General features: G+C 47.6%; 1 protein-coding gene across 1 annotated transcript in view; it reads right to left on the bottom strand.

The window, feature by feature from the left end:
* Nucleotides 1-18,839, bottom strand: part of LOC147689637 (stAR-related lipid transfer protein 9-like) — a 574,886-nt gene that overhangs the window by 490,001 nt on the left and 66,046 nt on the right. The gene's annotated exons all lie outside the window — the stretch shown is intronic.

Here is an 18,839-nt window from a genome sequence, read left to right as displayed (position 1 = left end):
TCAGAGTGGAGCTTCAGAGTGCAGATTCAGAGTGCAGATTCAGATTCAGAGTGCAGATTCAGAGTGCAGATTCAGAGTGGAGCTTCAGAGTGCAGAGTGGAGCTTCAGAGTGCAGAGTGGAGCTTCAGAGTGCAGAGTGGAGCTTCAGAGTGCAGAGTGGAGCTTCAGAGTGCAGAGTGGAGCTTCAGAGTGCAGCTTCAGAGTGCAGAGTGGAGCTTCAGAGTGCAGCTTCAGAGTGCAGCTTCAGAGTGCAGCTTCAGAGTGCAGCTTCAGAGTGCAGCTTCAGAGTGCAGCTACAGAGTGGAGCTTCAGAGTGGAGCTTCAGAGTGGAGCTTCAGAGTGGAGCTTCAGAGTGGAGCTTCAGAGTGGAGCTTCAGAGTGCAGATTCAGAGTGCAGATTCAGAGTGCAGAGTGGAGCTTCAGAGTGCAGAGTGGAGCTTCAGAGTGCAGAGTGGAGCTTCAGAGTGCAGAGTGGAGCTTCAGAGTGCAGAGTGGAGCTTCAGAGTGGAGCTTCAGAGTGCAGAGTGGAGCTTCAGAGTGCAGAGTGGAGCTTCAGAGTGCAGAGTGGAGCTTCAGAGTGCAGCTTCAGAGTGCAGCTTCAGAGTGCAGCTTCAGAGTGCAGCTTCAGAGTGGAGCTTCAGAGTGGAGCTTCAGAGTGGAGCTTCAGAGTGGAGCTTCAGAGTGGAGCTTCAGAGTGCAGATTCAGAGTGGAGCTTCAGAGTGCAGAGTGGAGCTTCAGAGTGCAGAGTGGAGCTTCAGAGTGCAGAGTGGAGCTTCAGAGTGCAGAGTGGAGCTTCAGAGTGCAGAGTGGAGCTTCAGAGTGGAGCTTCAGAGTGCAGAGTGGAGCTTCAGAGTGCAGCTTCAGAGTGCAGCTTCAGAGTGCAGCTTCAGAGTGCAGCTTCAGAGTGCAGCTTCAGAGTGCAGCTTCAGAGTGGAGCTTCAGAGTGGAGCTTCAGAGTGGAGCTTCAGAGTGGAGCTTCAGAGTGGAGCTTCAGAGTGGAGCTTCAGAGTGGAGCTTCAGAGTGCAGAGTGGAGCTTCAGAGTGGAGCTTCAGAGTGCAGAGTGGAGCTTCAGAGTGGAGCTTCAGAGTGCAGAGTGGAGCTTCAGAGTGGAGCTTCAGAGTGCAGAGTGGAGCTTCAGAGTGGAGCTTCAGAGTGCAGAGTGGAGCTTCAGAGTGGAGCTTCAGAGTGCAGAGTGGAGCTTCAGAGTGCAGATTCAGAGTGCAGATTCAGAGTGCAGATTCAGAGTGGAGCTTCAGAGTGGAGCTTCAGAGTGGAGCTTCAGAGTGGAGCTTCAGAGTGGAGCTTCAGAGTGCAGAGTGGAGCTTCAGAGTGCAGAGTGGAGCTTCAGAGTGGAGCTTCAGAGTGGAGCTTCAGAGTGCAGAGTGGAGCTTCAGAGTAGAGCTTCAGAGTGGAGCTTCAGAGTGCAGAGTGGAGCTTCAGAGTAGAGCTTCAGAGTGGAGCTTCAGAGTGCAGAGTGGAGCTTCAGAGTGGAGCTTCAGAGTGCGGAGTGGAGCTTCAGAGTGGAGCTTCAGAGTGGAGCTTCAGAGTGCAGAGTGGAGCTTCAGAGTGGAGCTTCAGAGTGCAGAGTGGAGCTTCAGAGTGGAGCTTCAGAGTGGAGCTTCAGAGTGGAGCTTCAGAGTGGAGCTTCAGAGTGGAGCTTCAGAGTGGAGCTTCAGAGTGGAGCTTCAGAGTGGAGCTTCAGAGTGCAGAGTGGAGCTTCAGAGTGGAGCTTCAGAGTGGAGCTTCAGAGTGCAGAGTGGAGCTTCAGAGTGGAGCTTCAGAGTGCAGAGTGGAGCTTCAGAGTGGAGCTTCAGAGTGCAGAGTGGAGCTTCAGAGTGGAGCTTCAGAGTGCAGAGTGGAGCTTCAGAGTGGAGCTTCAGAGTGCAGAGTGGAGCTTCAGAGTGCAGATTCAGAGTGCAGATTCAGAGTGCAGATTCAGAGTGGAGCTTCAGAGTGGAGCTTCAGAGTGGAGCTTCAGAGTAGAGCTTCAGAGTAGAGCTTCAGAGTGGAGCTTCAGAGTGGAGCTTCAGAGTAGAGCTTCAGGGTGCAGAGTGGAGCTGCAGATTCAGAGTGGAGCTTCAGAGTGGAGCTTCAGAGTGGAGCTTCAGAGTGGAGCTTCAGAGTGGAGCTTCAGAGTGGAGCTTCAGAGTGCAGCTTCAGAGTGGAGCTTCAGAGTGGAGCTTCAGAGTTCAGATTCAGAGTGGAGCTTCAGAGTGCAGAGTGGAGCTGCAGATTCAGAGTGGAGCTGCAGATTCAGAGTGGAGCTGCAGATTCAGAGTGGAGCTGCAGATTCAGAGTGGAGCTGCAGATTCAGAGTGGAGCTTCAGAGTGCAGAGTGGAGCTTCAGAGTGCAGATTCAGAGTGGAGCTTCAGAGTGCAGAGTGGAGCTTCAGAGTGGAGCTTCAGAGTGGAGCTTCAGAGTGGAGCTTCAGAGTGGAGCTTCAGAGTGGAGCTTCAGAGTGGAGCTTCAGAGTGCAGAGTGGAGCTTCAGAGTGCAGCTTCAGAGTGCAGCTTCAGAGTGCAGCTTCAGAGTGCAGCTTCAGAGTGCAGCTTCAGAGTGCAGCTTCAGAGTGGAGCTTCAGAGTGGAGCTTCAGAGTGGAGCTTCAGAGTGGAGCTTCAGAGTGCAGATTCAGAGTGCAGATTCAGAGTGGAGCTTCAGAGTGCAGAGTGGAGCTTCAGAGTGCAGAGTGGAGCTTCAGAGTGCAGAGTGGAGCTTCAGAGTGCAGAGTGGAGCTTCAGAGTGCAGAGTGGAGCTTCAGAGTGGAGCTTCAGAGTGCAGAGTGGAGCTTCAGAGTGCAGAGTGGAGCTTCAGAGTGCAGAGTGGAGCTTCAGAGTGCAGAGTGGAGCTTCAGAGTGCAGCTTCAGAGTGCAGCTTCAGTGTGCAGCTTCAGAGTGGAGCTTCAGAGTGGAGCTTCAGAGTGGAGCTTCAGAGTGGAGCTTCAGAGTGGAGCTTCAGAGTGGAGCTTCAGAGTGGAGCTTCAGAGTGCAGATTCAGAGTGCAGATTCAGAGTGCAGATTCAGAGTGGAGCTTCAGAGTGCAGAGTGGAGCTTCAGAGTGCAGAGTGGAGCTTCAGAGTGCAGAGTGGAGCTTCAGAGTGCAGAGTGGAGCTTCAGAGTGCAGAGTGGAGCTTCAGAATGCAGCTTCAGAGTGCAGAGTGGAGCTTCAGAGTGCAGCTTCAGAGTGCAGCTTCAGAGTGCAGCTTCAGAGTGGAGCTTCAGAGTGGAGCTTCAGAGTGGAGCTTCAGAGTGGAGCTTCAGAGTGGAGCTTCAGAGTGGAGCTTCAGAGTGGAGCTTCAGAGTGGAGCTTCAGAGTGGAGCTTCAGAGTGCAGATTCAGAGTGCAGATTCAGAGTGGAGCTTCAGAGTGCAGAGTGGAGCTTCAGAGTGCAGAGTGGAGCTTCAGAGTGCAGAGTGGAGCTTCAGAGTGCAGAGTGGAGCTTCAGAGTGCAGAGTGGAGCTTCAGAGTGGAGCTTCAGAGTGCAGAGTGGAGCTTCAGAGTGCAGAGTGGAGCTTCAGAGTGCAGAGTGGAGCTTCAGAGTGCAGAGTGGAGCTTCAGAGTGCAGCTTCAGAGTGCAGCTTCAGTGTGCAGCTTCAGAGTGGAGCTTCAGAGTGGAGCTTCAGAGTGGAGCTTCAGAGTGGAGCTTCAGAGTGGAGCTTCAGAGTGGAGCTTCAGAGTGGAGCTTCAGAGTGCAGATTCAGAGTGCAGATTCAGAGTGCAGATTCAGAGTGGAGCTTCAGAGTGCAGAGTGGAGCTTCAGAGTGCAGAGTGGAGCTTCAGAGTGCAGAGTGGAGCTTCAGAGTGCAGAGTGGAGCTTCAGAGTGCAGAGTGGAGCTTCAGAATGCAGCTTCAGAGTGCAGAGTGGAGCTTCAGAGTGCAGCTTCAGAGTGCAGCTTCAGAGTGCAGCTTCAGAGTGCAGCTTCAGAGTGCAGCTTCAGAGTGGAGCTTCAGAGTGGAGCTTCAGAGTGGAGCTTCAGAGTGGAGCTTCAGAGTGGAGCTTCAGAGTGGAGCTTCAGAGTGCAGATTCAGAGTGCAGATTCAGAGTGGAGCTTCAGAGTGGAGCTTCAGAGTGCAGAGTGGAGCTTCAGAGTGCAGAGTGGAGCTTCAGAGTGCAGAGTGGAGCTTCAGAGTGGAGCTTCAGAGTGCAGAGTGGAGCTTCAGAGTGCAGAGTGGAGCTTCAGAGTGCAGAGTGGAGCTTCAGAGTGCAGAGTGGAGCTTCAGAGTGCAGCTTCAGAGTGCAGCTTCAGAGTGCAGCTTCAGAGTGCAGCTTCAGAGTGGAGCTTCAGAGTGGAGCTTCAGAGTGGAGCTTCAGAGTGGAGCTTCAGAGTGGAGCTTCAGAGTGGAGCTTCAGAGTGCAGATTCAGAGTGCAGATTCAGAGTGGAGCTTCAGAGTGCAGAGTGGAGCTTCAGAGTGCAGAGTGGAGCTTCAGAGTGCAGAGTGGAGCTTCAGAGTGCAGAGTGGAGCTTCAGAGTGCAGAGTGGAGCTTCAGAGTGGCGCTTCAGAGTGCAGAGTGGAGCTTCAGAGTGGAGCTTCAGAGTGCAGCTTCAGAGTGCAGCTTCAGAGTGCAGCTTCAGAGTGCAGCTTCAGAGTGCAGCTTCAGAGTGGAGCTTCAGAGTGGAGCTTCAGAGTGGAGCTTCAGAGTGGAGCTTCAGAGTGGAGCTTCAGAGTGGAGCTTCAGAGTGCAGCTTCAGAGTGGAGCTTCAGAGTGCAGAGTAGAGCTGCAGAGTGGAGCTTCAGAGTGCAGAGTGGAGCTTCAGAGTGCAGAGTGGAGCTTCAGAATGCAGAGTGGAGCTTCAGAGTGTCAAGAGCAATGCCAATAGCTCTAACTTTAACAAAGGCAAAACCATTGCATTGTAAATGCTTGTTATTTTACCGAATCACATGCTCATGCTGCTGCCTGGTTTGTCTACATGCACACAGGCAGAATCACTCAGTACAAAATGGCTCCTGTTCACTCGTCAGTACGGTCTTGCGCCGCCCCACCTTCCCCCTGCCAAATACATTCATTCCAAATACTGCTTATTTTCATATCAGACTGACTTCTCACATCTGGGATAGCAGGGGCACCTTCCACAGTGATTAGTGCTTCACAAAAAATAATTCTCGGCTAGCGCTCAGAAGCCTTGAAGCTTTGATTGAATGACACCGCAGTTTGATGCCCCGCTCGTTTTTTGATGCTATGCGTTCCAGACACTGATTTTATTAAGACTCACTTGGAGCTCTAAACTGTCACTTGATCTTTCTTTGGGTCATTTCGTTTGCCCGGAAGGACTAACATATCTGTGAAACCCTCTTCTTTTATAGTTTGAGCATCGTCTTCGTTTAGCAGGATAACATTATACATTTGAAAATACAAATATCCGGGAAGAACAGAGAGCAAATCTCTGCGATGTTGGGCATTCTCCTATCATAAAGGAAGCGTGTTGGTGGGACCTGTGGCATCTAACGCATCATTTAACCCTATATGCGTGGGCACCTACCACAATAATGTATAGGATGAGTTTGTTCCGTTCCCGTTTTTAATTTGATGTAAAACTCAAATCACTGCACACTCTCTACTGCACACTCTCTACTACACACTCTCTACTACAGTCACTACTCTCTACTACACATTCTGCTACACACTCTCTACTACAGTCACTACTCTCTGCTACGCACTCTACTCTCTACTACACTCTACTACACACTCTTTACTACACACTCTACTACACACTCTCTACTACAGTCACTACTCTCTGCTACGCACTCTACTCTCTACTACACACTCTACTACACACTCTACTACACACTCTCTACTACAGTCGCTACTCTCTACTACACACTGTACTACACACTCTACTACAGTCACTACTCTCTACTACACACTACTACACACTCTCTACTACAGTCACTACTCTCTACTACACACTCACTACACACTCACTACTACAGCCACTACTCTCTTCGACACACTCTATACTAGACACTCTCTACTACACACTATCTACTACAGTCACTACTCTCTACTACACACTGTACTACACACTCTACTACAGTCACTACTCTCTACTACACACTAATACACACTCTCTACTACAGTCACTACTCTCTACTACACACTCTACTACACACTCACTACACACTCACTACTACAGCCACTACTCTCTTCGACACACTCTATACTAGACACTCTCTACTACACACTATCTACTACAGTCACTACTTACTACACTCTCTACTACACACTCTACTACACACTCTACTACACACTCTACATTACACACTCTACTACACACTCTACATTACACACTCTACATTACACACTCTACATTACACACTCTACATTACACACTCTACATTACACACTCTCTACTACACACTCTCTACTACACACTCTCTACTACACACTCTACACTACACACTCTACACTACACACTCTACTACACTCTTCTACACTCTACTACACACTCTGCTACACACACGCTCTACTACACACTCTACTACACACCCTCTACTACTCTCTACTACTCTACTACACATTCTCTACTACTCTACTACACACTCACTACTTTCTACTACACTCTACTACAGACTCTCCACTCTCTACTCCACACTCTCTACTCCACACTCTCTTCTTCAATCTCTCTACCTCAATCTCTCTAATTCAATCTCTCTACCTCAATCTCTCTACTTCAATCTCTCTACTTCAATCTCTCTACTTCACATTCTGTATTACACACTCTCTACTACACACTCACTACTCTCTACTACACACTCTCTACTACACACTCTACTACACTCCCTACTACACATTCTCCTACACACTCTACTACACACTCTACTACACTCACCACTCTACTACACACTCACCACTCTACTACACACTCACCACTTTACTACACACTCACTAGTCTCTACTGCTCACTCTACTACACACTCTCTACTACACACTCTCTACTACACACTCTCTACTACACACTCTCTACTACACACTCTACTACACACTCTCTACTACACACTCTACTACACACTCACTACTCTCTACTACACACTCACTACTCTCTACTACACACTCTACTACTCACTTACTACTCTCTACTCACTCTCTACTACTCACTACTACTCTCTCTACTACTCACTACTACTCTCTCTACTACTCTCTCTACTACTCACTCTCTACTACTCACTCTCTACTGCTCATGACAATGCCATTTATTTATCTGTTTCCAAAACCAACACATAAATAAAACATTTGTCATTTACAATGCCAAAAGCGCTAACTTTTGCAAAGGCGAGACCGTTGCATTGTAAATGCTTGTTTTTTTTTAAATCTCCCACTTTTCACTTTCAAACTGTTGGCATGTATCCAGGGCACGAGTTGGGGGTACACGCGGGTGGACGGCATCCACCCACTATTTTCACAGGGTGAACGCCGTCCACCCGACCCCACTGAATAATGTGTTGAACTCGTCCCGGTGTAATTTCCAAACACCGGGACACTTTCAGCAGCGCCTGCACATTGTCTGCTTCCATATGCAACAAGCATCAATGTGCAGGCGGGGACGGGGCTTTCTTATTTAAGACTCCTGGTGGGTCCATAACAAAGGCCGAATTTGAGTGGTCATCAGGCCTCCTTTTGTTCGAGCCTCTTGGCTGGGAGCAGTCAGGAGCATCACACCTGATGCAAATGAAGCGGAGAGGAAACAAAGGCTCACACCTTGTTTGCCCTTCACACATACTTAAGAGAGGCTGCTTTTCACTTTGTTCAGTCCCTGTTTAGGAGATATGCATGCACTGTAAGAATGTCAGATGTTTTTGTCTTTCCCAGTATTTACACAAAGCAAATTGTATTTATATAGAGGACCTGAGAAAGGTTTGAAATAATTTAAGTACCACTATTTTTTCTTGTATAGCCCAACTCATCCCAATGTAGGGTGTCTGAGTGCTTTACATCAACACGTGCATATTATAAATTATATACGTTTGCAAATGAATGTACAGGACGTGTTACATAAAACTGGGAGATTGCAAAGTGTAGAAGTCACATATCATCTTCCATAGCTCACTGTGCTATTATTCTCGCATTGCGCTCAAACGTACACATGAGAGACCGGCTAAACATATATGTGAGGACTTTGGGTCTGAAGTCACTTCTTGTGATGCCACTTCCGGTAAAGGCGTGGCTTGTGATGGCACTTTCTATGATGTTAATTCCTGTGATACCATGTGTGATGTCGTGTGCCGTGATGTCGCGCTGTGATGTCGCATGTAGTGATGTCACTTGCATACTGCCTAATTAAGGGCTCCATTACGATGGCGGGTGGACAGAGTCCACCCATCACCGTAAAGGAATGCAGGACCACCGCAAGGGGTGCAGCGGTCCTGCACCTGCAATTAGGATGCCACCATGGCGGTTGCATCCCCTATGCCCAGCATTGTGGCGGGAGGTGCTCACAGCACCACCCTCCACAATGCTGGGATTGCATGGCGTGCATTAGCCATCATAAGGTGACAGGCACTGCGCGGTGCCTGCCACTTTACCATGTGCATCCCCCACCCCCCAACTTCCTGGGGGCCCACTACAAGCCCCCATAGTCAAAGACCACATGCCTCTCCATGGCGGGAACGCCGCCATGGAAAAGATGATCACCGCAGTGATCATAATATGGATGGCGGTGTCTTGCAGACACTGCCACCATATTAACCCTGTTTCCCGCCGGTCGACTCGTCGACGGGCGGAAAAGCGGTGGAAGGTCTTTCCGTCTGCTGCGGACCCCCCAGCCATCCTAATATGGCGGGGGGTCTTTGAAGTGTGGATGGCGGGCAGATCGCCCCCGCCGGTGACTACTGCTGGCCCAGAGGGGGCGATCTTCCCGCCATCCTAATGGGCCCCTAGGTTAGTCCCCCCACTTCTTTTCTTAGGACTTGTGCCCTTCATGTATCCAAATAAGACCAAATAAGAGAGTGATGTTCCGGTTTCCACCTTTCATGACCTCTAAGCATTGAAACAATGTGACAAGGCAATGTGAAAAGGAATGTTAGAATGCAGAGGAGAGGTTAAACCGGAAGAATCAGGAAGTGGCACCAAGATGAAAGTGTATGTAGTAAGATGCTTCTGTGGAACACGTCCACTGCCGAAGGCCACATCTCCAGGAAGATGCGTCTGACTGGCGATTGTCCAGAGCACTCCTAACCCCAAGGGCAGACAGGAGAGGCTCAAAGATGAAAGCGAGCATGGCTGCTCTTGGCACCAAAGCCATGTAGTTGACTTTTTTGTTGTTGCAATTATTATATCGCGAGAACTTGGCCCAAGGGCATTACAGCGCTTTACACGAGCACCAGATCACATTAGAAAAGGCCAGGTGTTTTAAGCACAGGGAGATTAAGTGAATCCCTCATATTCACAGGATGCTGAGCCAATGGTGGGATTCCCACTCGGTTTCCCAGTTCCATAGTCTGCACCGCTCCATTCGGCCACATTTCCTCCCTAAACTAACATGTCTATCATGCACGCAAACATAAACCCTACAAATACTTAAACATACCATACCATAATATGCACATCACTACACTGGTTCCCGAGGGCACTGCACCTACTGTAAAAAGCATTGGCAAAGCCAATAGATTTCACCTATGCAAGCCATATTTATTGGCTTTGTTATTTTTGTTTACATATTGCACAGCACTGCGAGCTACAACCTAAAGAAAGGCAAACAAGTCTTTTGGTACACCCGACACAGGAGACACTACAAACATCGTCCCATACAAAACACATTTTATGTTGTTTACACTCTCATGGTCTCATACCAGCTAACATCAACAAACCCAATCAGATAAAGCCACTACCTGGGTCCATATGAAAGGTGCGCACAAAGGGGCACTGTCATTATAATGGTAGTAAGTGCTATACAAACACCAGCATGACTTATTACAAAAAAACACACCAGTTTCAACAACAAGACCGAAATTCAGGGACGCCATCCGGAGGTGATGGTGGCAAACCAGACAGAGACTTCTCTTCCACGCATAAAATTATTTTCTTTCTTTTCTTGTTGTGCCAAAATTGTTGTATCAAAATCTTTTAGTCACAATCATCTCTGCCTATGTTAGTAATTTAAACCTGCAAAAAAAGAAAGCGTATGTGGCAATGCGACACATTTCATTTTACTCACCTGCCTTCCCTGACCCGCAATGTTCCCCGGTCCACCACGGGTTGTCCCGATTGCGTGTAGGGAGTATCCCGCACCATTCCCCACCCACTTCCTGGCAGGAGACCTGGGGGCGGAGCCTCACCACTACTTAACCCACATGCTACAAGCTTCGCGCAGCGGACACATGCAGCAGGTGTGCCGCAGGCGCACCAAAGGCAAGCTCGTCTGCTCCCGGCCGCGGCCGGCCAGGGGCCAGTACCCCTGTCCGTTCCCCGTCCCACGTAAGATCCTATAGCCCACATACCCTACGTAATCTAAGAGGAACGACATCCGACAAGTGCCTACATTTGTGGAATGTAGCAGATAAACACACTGACTGGCCCCACTGTGAGTTCAACCTTCGGCTGGTAGTCAAGACACGGAACACCCTTAAAAAGCAAGCCAGTATAAAGATGTTCTTGCTAAACTGCAGATCGGTCCCTAAACATGCTGCCGAAATCGCCCTACTATTGGAAGAACTTAAACCTGATGTTCTCTTCCTGACGGAAACATGGTTTAACAAAGAGTCCGAGCCGGTGCTTGCTCAAAATCTCCCTGGCGGTTACATCATACAATGAAAGGAACGTAAGGAAGGTAGAGGGGGGCTTTGCGATCATTTCAAAGACCACTTTAAGTGTTGCATCTCTCCAGATCAGGTTTCAGACTGCGAAAGTCTCCTCTTTTCCATCAATTTCTCCCCCACTAGCACCTTTTCTGGGTTCCTAATGTATCGCCCACCTGGCCCCTGGGACAATTTCTTAATACCCTCCTGATAACCATCGCCAATCTAGCTTGTTCACCATCCAACTTCACAGTACTGGGAGATCTTCTTATCCATCTAGACAAAACCTTCGATCACAACGCTAACAAACTAAACCAGAGCCTCTCTGCACTTCAGCTAAAGCTATTAGTATATAAACCAACCCATATTAAAGGCCACCTGCTTGACCCCGTCTTTAGCAACTGCCCAGATCTCACATCAGGGGTGCCATCTCCGCTTCCCTAGTCCGATCATTTCTTGATTCCCATGACTTGGGAAATCCCAATTTACCCCCATCCTTCCTATCCATCCTCACGCCGGGAACGCAATTGGTCCAAGCTTCCCAGAGAACTCTGGAATTCAGCCCTTGAGACCCCAACCCCACCCTAGCCAACAAGAAATGTAATTACTGGATCCAGAGCTCCTTAGATGTTGTACTCCCCCAGGTCACACCCACAATAAATGTAGAGCAAAGATGTCTTCCTAGTACTCCCCGAAATTACGGGCGCTCAAGCAACACTGCAAAAGGTTAGAGAGGAAATGGAGACAGACCTATGCAGTCCCTAGCAAAGCCAAATACAGGGAGGCAATAAAAAGCTATAAACTTGAAAATTAAACTCACTCAAGCTGCCTTCTACAAGGAAAAAATAAAGGCTGCCTCCAACTCCCCCAAGGAGATCTATCGGATAGCCAAAACCCTCTCAAAACTGCCCCAGAAGCAACCTCCCTCTGAAGAGGCTCTATCCCTGTGCAACAATCTGGTGGAGTTTTTCCATTAGAAAGTACAAAATATTTACTCCACCTTCACTCCTACCCTTTCTGAAACCGCTAACTGTTTAGGACACGGAACTCAAGTCACATTGGAATTACTTCCTTCCTTAGATCTCGTATCTTTAGATCCCATTATGCAACGAGTAAAGTCAGGCTCCCCCTTAGACCCAGCGCCTCCCTGTGCCCTGTTTCCAGTCAAAGCAAACATCATACCAACTATCCTCGAATTGCTGAATGCCTCCATCTCTACTGGAGTGGTCCCCCCAGCTTGGAAATGTGCCATGGTAAAGGCCCTCTTGAAAAAACAAATCTAGATGAGAACAACCTGAGCAACTATCGCCCAATTTCCCTACTTCCCTGGCTGAGTAAGATATTGAAAAAACATATTAACTCAGTGTTGGTAGAGTTTTTGGAAACCAACAACTTACTCCATCCCTCACAGACTGGCTTCCGTCCCCAACATGGGACCAAAACCGCCCTCCTCGTTGTAACGGAGGAGGCAAGGAGGATCCTGGATCAGGGAGGTTCTGCTGCAATCATTCTTCTCGATCTCAGTGCAGTATTCGACACCGTAAATCACAACACGCTGATTCTGAGATTAAGGGTTCTGGGCATATCAGGGATTGCCTTCGCCTGGCTACATTCCTTCTTAGGTGATCGATCCTTCCAGGTCTTTGAAGGCGATGTTGTATTAAAACGGATGCCCCTTAGCTTAATGTGTGCCTCAGGGCTCTTCCCTGAGCCCCACATTATTCAATATTTACTTGAGTCCCCTCGCAGAGATTGTCTTGCCATTTGGCATAAAAATCATCACCTATGCTGAGGACACTCAGCTCGTCGTGGCATTGAACCACCCCGAATAATCATCAAGTAAGCTTGAAAGCTGTCTTAAGGAGGGGGCCAAATGGATTGAACTCTCTTACCTGAAACTCAACGGGGACAAAACCGAGATTATGCTTCTCGGAAACTCCCCCTCTCTCAGGTCGGAGCAATTCTGGCCAAAATGCCTTGGTCCCACTCCAGTACCCAAAGACCAGATCAAAAGCCTTGGCAGATGGTTGGACCGCACCCTCAGCTTTAACCACCAGGAGGCGAAACTCTCGGCTACCTGCTACAGTCTGCTGAGGATGCTACGTAAGATACTTCCCCTTCTCCCATTTCAAGCAAAAACAATCATGGTACAAGGCCTCATCCTCACCCGTTTGGATTACGGGAATGCCCTGTACCTAGGGGCCCTGCAATCAACCATATGCAAGCTTCAAATAATTTTAAACTGTGCAGCCCGCACCCTTCTCCAGACCCCTCAACTACAGTCCGCAGCCCCCGCGTTAAGGAGCCTCCACTGGTTACCAGTTAGGGAGAGAATCCAGTTTAAAGCCACTGCATTGCGCACAAGGCTTTTTGGAAGACAGGTTCTTTAATCAGCCAGTCCTTGATAACTCTCTACCAGCCAAACAGGCAGCTCCGCTCAACCACTTCTTCCCTCACCCTCCTGCCCAGAATAAAGAGAGCTAGATGCGGTGGACGCTCCTTTTCCAACAACTCCGCCAAGCTTTGGAATGCTCTCCCCCTCCGCTTACGAATGGAGCCCAATCTCCTACCCTTCTGCAAACTCTTAAAAACCTTACTTTTTAACAACCGCTGATTCCTTTCCTCTGTCTGTATATGTCCACAGCACTGGGATGCTTCAGGGTAGCTATCGCGCTATATAAATGTTTTTTTAATTTCACTTCAAGATGTGCATGGTAAAACCTTATATAACATAAGATAACACAGTGCAGGAAAGGATCCATGGGGATCACCCAGGCCACAAGCTTACTTTGCATTCTGGGATTTGTAGTCCAGCTCACCTCATTGCAAAATCAGGAATACAGCCACTTCCAGAGTACCCAGATATAAAGTCAGGCCACATGAGGTTTGAGTCCAAATTACACATCCAGGCAAATCATGGGGCATAAACCAGGCAAGCAACATCAGTGCTCGTTTTGTGCATATTATTTATTGTTTTTTAGGTTTGGTGTTAGTCATGACTTTTTGATTTTACTAAAATGATATTTATTTATAAAGTTTTATATAGCGCGAACAAGATCCCGAAGGATATGTATAAAATATTTATAGGGACTTTTGGCCTTTCCTCTTCATCTATTGGTCCGTTACGGTGTCATTCATATTTTTCTTCCACCTATCACAGCATACAGCAATAAGTCCGCCCAATTGGGCCATTGGCTAACTTCACTGGGAGTGATAGCATTCTGCTCTTTCGTAAGGAGCACATCCACACATGTGGCCATAAAGAAGGCCCATTAAGTGCCTGGGTCTATTGTGGCAATGTGTGCTCTTTGCGACTAAAGATATTTTTGCTTTTAGCCAACGTATTTTTTAGATTGACGAGGACCCTGCAGCTTCTACAACAAATGTTTGCAACAACTATGACAAAACACAACAAGCACTGACAAAACCAAAAGGCTTGTGGCCAACACAGATCTTCCAGCTTTGCTAAAGCTGGTTTTACGACATGCGCATGCTGCTAATACAGGCTACAAACAAATGTCAGTGAGACCCTCTGGAGGCATGCAGCCTATAGTAATAAGTGTACACAGTACAGTAGGGTGTAGAACATGGTTTGCCCCAGGAGTGGCCTTCATACTCAAACAATAATCATATTAGACAAACTGGAAATGCAACAGACACCAATGGCCATAAAGTAAAGTTTCCAGCCAAGTTCTTGTTTTGTTATTTTTCATGACTGTTTTTCAGCAGGAAACCCTCTGTCCAATGTGCTACAACTGACCAGAATCGCTGTATAACTGTTTGTATGTTTGACATGCAATGGCTCTTGCCCCATTCACAGCAATCATGCTGTATTCTGTCCATATTCAAAGGAGCTTTGGTTCATCTTCTTTCATCCACTGACTTTATTGGCCCAGGAACCATCATCCATTGGCTTGACTGTGTGGGTGTATCGCTCCGCCTCCAATGCAGCGCATGAGAGGATAATTTTACTTCTGAAAAGTATACCCTGCTGTGGCGCATTCAATTCTTTACCTCAACCATGGATTGCATAATAATCTTTTTAGGTCTTGCCTGAGACAGAGCAAATGCTGCCGCTTGACAGGCATTTTGTTTACATGCAGGGGCTTAGAGCCCCCCCTTTCTTACCATTGGTTGGCTGCATGCCACTCTCATTTGTTTGCTTCCCATTTGTCAGTCTGTGCAGGCGCGTGTAGTGACAAAGTGGCAGGGTGGGTGAGCTGGGGGATGGATGGAGGTGGGGAGGAGAGCGTGGATATAAAAATAAAAATGAAAACAATTTCCTAAACGCAGCTGCCAACGCCACGTTTCCCGCATCGCGCTCTTTCTGCTTCTGGGCACATGCTTCCAGATTGCATTGCTGCCAGTCCTGAAGTTACATGAAAGCAGTGCCGGGATTAGCCTGAGCACGGGCAACTTGCGCTCCGAGGCAGACTGTGAGCCTGTGCCTGCTCTCTCCAGCCCCAGCAATGCAGCTGGGGCTGGAGAGAGCTTCACTGCGCATGAGGGTTTTGCCGGCCTGAGACGGGAGTACCCATCACTCCCCCACCAGCATTGGCATCCCCCGGACTCTCCCCCAAGAGTCGTCAGAGTCGTTTTATTTGAGCATGGTGTTGGAGGGGCGGCGCTCCTCCGCCCTAATGGAGGGGCCACTGCTGGCAGCCGCCACTTCCTCTTCTTGTGTTTGGCCCTCCCCTGGAGCTTTTCCCAAGTAGGTACCTCCTTCCACTGTTCACACTTTTAGGAGCTAGATTTTTAATTTTGTGTAAGCACTTGACAGAGTGTGTGTGTGTGTGTTTTACAGCCGACGCCCTCCTGTATTTCTTGCTTGTCTGTCTGTTCCATCCGACTTTCCCTCCCGTTGTCCGTGCTTGCTAGTCCCATCCCGTTGTGGGTGCGAAGAAAAAAAAGTGCAACGAAGCAGACACCATTCGCCACGTCATAGCACTTTTTTCCTTCTCCCCACCCGCCCTCCAGCCTTTCATCGCCCATGTTGCCCCTCTTTTTTGTTGAGGCACTTTAGAGGGGGCATCTTTTGCAGCTGGCTCCCTTCAGTATTTTTTCTCTCTCTGTCTGCTTCCTACCAACCTCCTCCCGCTGTCCGCGTTCGGTTGATCCCTCCCATTTTCAGTGTTTACTTGTTTCCTCCGACCTTCCCTTCCGCTATCCGTATTGCCCCCGCCACCCCAACCGTCATACGAAAAAAAAAGAAACTAACATACGGGCAGCACTGCCTGCGTCATAGAGCTTTTTTTCCAAGTTTTAGCCATGCTGCACACCAGCCCACAGCAGCACATCTGTCAAACAGACCTACTGTTTACAACTGTGTATTGTATTGTATTGTAAATGGATTTATAGAGCGCTTACCGCCCTCTTGATTAGAAGCTGAATCACTTTACAGGGAGTAGCACGCTACTCTGGAAACCAAGGTTAGTGGTTAATGCAATCGATATTAATGTCGGGTTGCATGGAAATGATTTCAAACAAGGGGAGGGTGTGGTCTTCGAAGTGGCTGTAGGCAATTTGCAGAGATGTAATGAAAGTGATTAAGGGAGATAGGCATGGTACATAGAGTAGGTTATTCTCAGAGTGAAGAGTCATGCAAAGGATGGAGGCAAGGGGGGTCATTTGAAAGAAAGAAAGATGAGGGAACAATTGAAACTTTTAACTGAAGGTCAGATTTTCATGCTGCATTTTAGAATATAGTGGAAAAAGACTTTTTTGGGATAGCATGCAATATGAGAATGTAAAACAGCAAAAACAAAAATAGACTAAGTACATGTGAGATAATACTTTGGGTCTGTCCCTTTTAACCCCTTCGGTGCTCAGGACGGCCCCCAGCCGTCAAGTGTCACGGTGAGCGTGTGCTAACGACGGCCCCTGGCCGTCTGAACTTCGCCAACTCTCTATTTCGCCCGCACAGCCCGAAAATTCGGCCAGCGCGCAAGGGGTTAAATGATTGGCTTTCGATGACTCGCCTCTTTCATCCATTGGCTTAAAATCCTGAGTATTCATCTCCCATATTATACCATTGGCTGTAGTGCTTGAAAAGAATGCAGTTTAAGCACAGAATTCTGCCAATCAAAAGAGATGGTAAAGAGGCTATACTCCATGGGAGGGTCAAGCACAAATAGGAAGTAGGCAAATGAGACTGACAAAAAAGCCAACCAATGGTATGCAACTAGCTGCCTCCAATGCCCTCTATATGCTTGGTAACCCCACAATATGTGTATGCAGCCGGATAGCTCTGCTGTCTCATACACTCAATTAAACAAGCATTTACAATGTAATAGGTCTCGCAGCATTAAAGTTTGAGTTATTGGCATTGTGTATGACAATGCGTTGCATAACATTTTTAGCAAACTTTGAATTGGTGAGCAGTGAGAGTGTGTGCAAGAGTATGCTGTTCTTGAAAGCAGTGTGGTAGAGAGTGCAGGAATTTGGGTGACCTGAGCAATGTGGATGATGCACCTCAAGCACGGGGCTGACGCAGTTATTATTCACACAGCTCTGATGATGCACCTCACGCACGGGGCTGACGCAGTTATTATTCACACAGCTCTGATGATGCACCTTAGGCACGGGTTCACAGCTGTTATTATTCACACAGCTCTGATGATGCACCTCACGCACTGGGCTGACGCAGTTATTATTCACACAGCTCTGATGATGCACCTCAGGCACGGGCTCACAGCTGTTATTATTCAAGACCATGTCCCATCTTAACATTAAACACAAACTTCCTTAAACAAGTGCAAGACGAAAAAAAAACGAAGACGTGCGCGTGACGAAAACTACCGTGGGCCGGGACTTCCGTTTCGTCCTGACGCTTAGCTATCAGAAGTCTTCTCCTGATATGTACGCACTTTTCGCATCTTGTGCTGTGGCTGTTTGACACTACTGTCTTATACAATAGATGCACATCGCAGGCCACACTAACCATTATCATCACAGCTATACAGTACTGCAGGGCATACTTGGGGCTCTTGTTTTTATGGTTACATTTTAATGGCACTCATCGAATGGTTTTATTAGCCTTTTTGCACATTCGTATGTAAGCACTGCACAACACTTTTGTCATGTGTATTAACGTTTTTTACTGACCACACATACCTGTGCAATGGTTCTCATAAACTATGCATAATAAATACAAAATTTGAAACCACCCTGCCCCTTTCACTAGGACTCTTAGCCAATGGTTCCTATTTTAACCTGTCCTTTGATGTATTAAAAACCTCTAAATTGCTGCTGATTGTATACAACACAGGTTTTATTGACATTTTAAATGATCACCATCAACGCTGCATTTTTATTGACCCTTATTATAAAGATTTTAAATAATCAAACAATACAAAATGTAGGCATAGAGAGGATGCTGGAGGTAGGGTATTTCTGTGAGATTGGTGTGAACACTAAGGAGACAGACTGTGGAAAATGTTCAGAAAGAAACGGAGATCTGTGTTCAGAAAGGGAAATATCATGTACAAGATCAGTAAAGACTTATGGAAACGGAACGATAATCACGTAAACTGAAGGGGGCTAAAGACTAGAATGAAAAGAGAAATGCCCCACACGCCTTGTCACTAGATATAAAAGATGGGGTGCAAAAAAAGGGGGGAGTGAGGGGAAAGAAGGGAATATTTCATAATTAAAAGTGTAAAATCATTCTCCGGTGAAAAGCAATGAAGCAGAAATGTTGGTGAAAATGCAGTTTGAGGTGTCAAACGAGAATATAGTGTTATATAGCAAGAAACTGCAGAGGGAGAAAAGGCAGTAACAGAGCACTAAGCCCTGGGGATGGCCCGCAGTCAGCAAAATGGGGGACAACTTAGTTTGCATTACAACATTGTGAATGACCATCCCGCTGGACCAGTAGTATCAGTATCTCAAGCTCGAGACTGTTATTAGAAGGCTAATGCAAAGAAATCTGTGAAAATAACAGAATGAACAACAGAAGTTTGCGCTAGAAAAGTAGAAGGGGGTCACGCAGCAATTCGACCACACGAAGCTCACTTAATAGTATAAGCAGTATCGGAGAATGAATGATTCCAGGTTACCACTTCATATATTGACCTATCACCTCACTCTCCCCATTTAAAAACAATCA

This window comes from Lissotriton vulgaris, chromosome 9, assembly GCF_964263255.1.
Source record: "Lissotriton vulgaris chromosome 9, aLisVul1.2, whole genome shotgun sequence".
NCBI classification, from domain to species: domain Eukaryota; kingdom Metazoa; phylum Chordata; class Amphibia; order Caudata; family Salamandridae; genus Lissotriton; species Lissotriton vulgaris.
The sequence above is the reverse complement of the archived record's forward strand: the minus strand, read 5'-3'. Positions and strand labels throughout refer to the sequence as shown.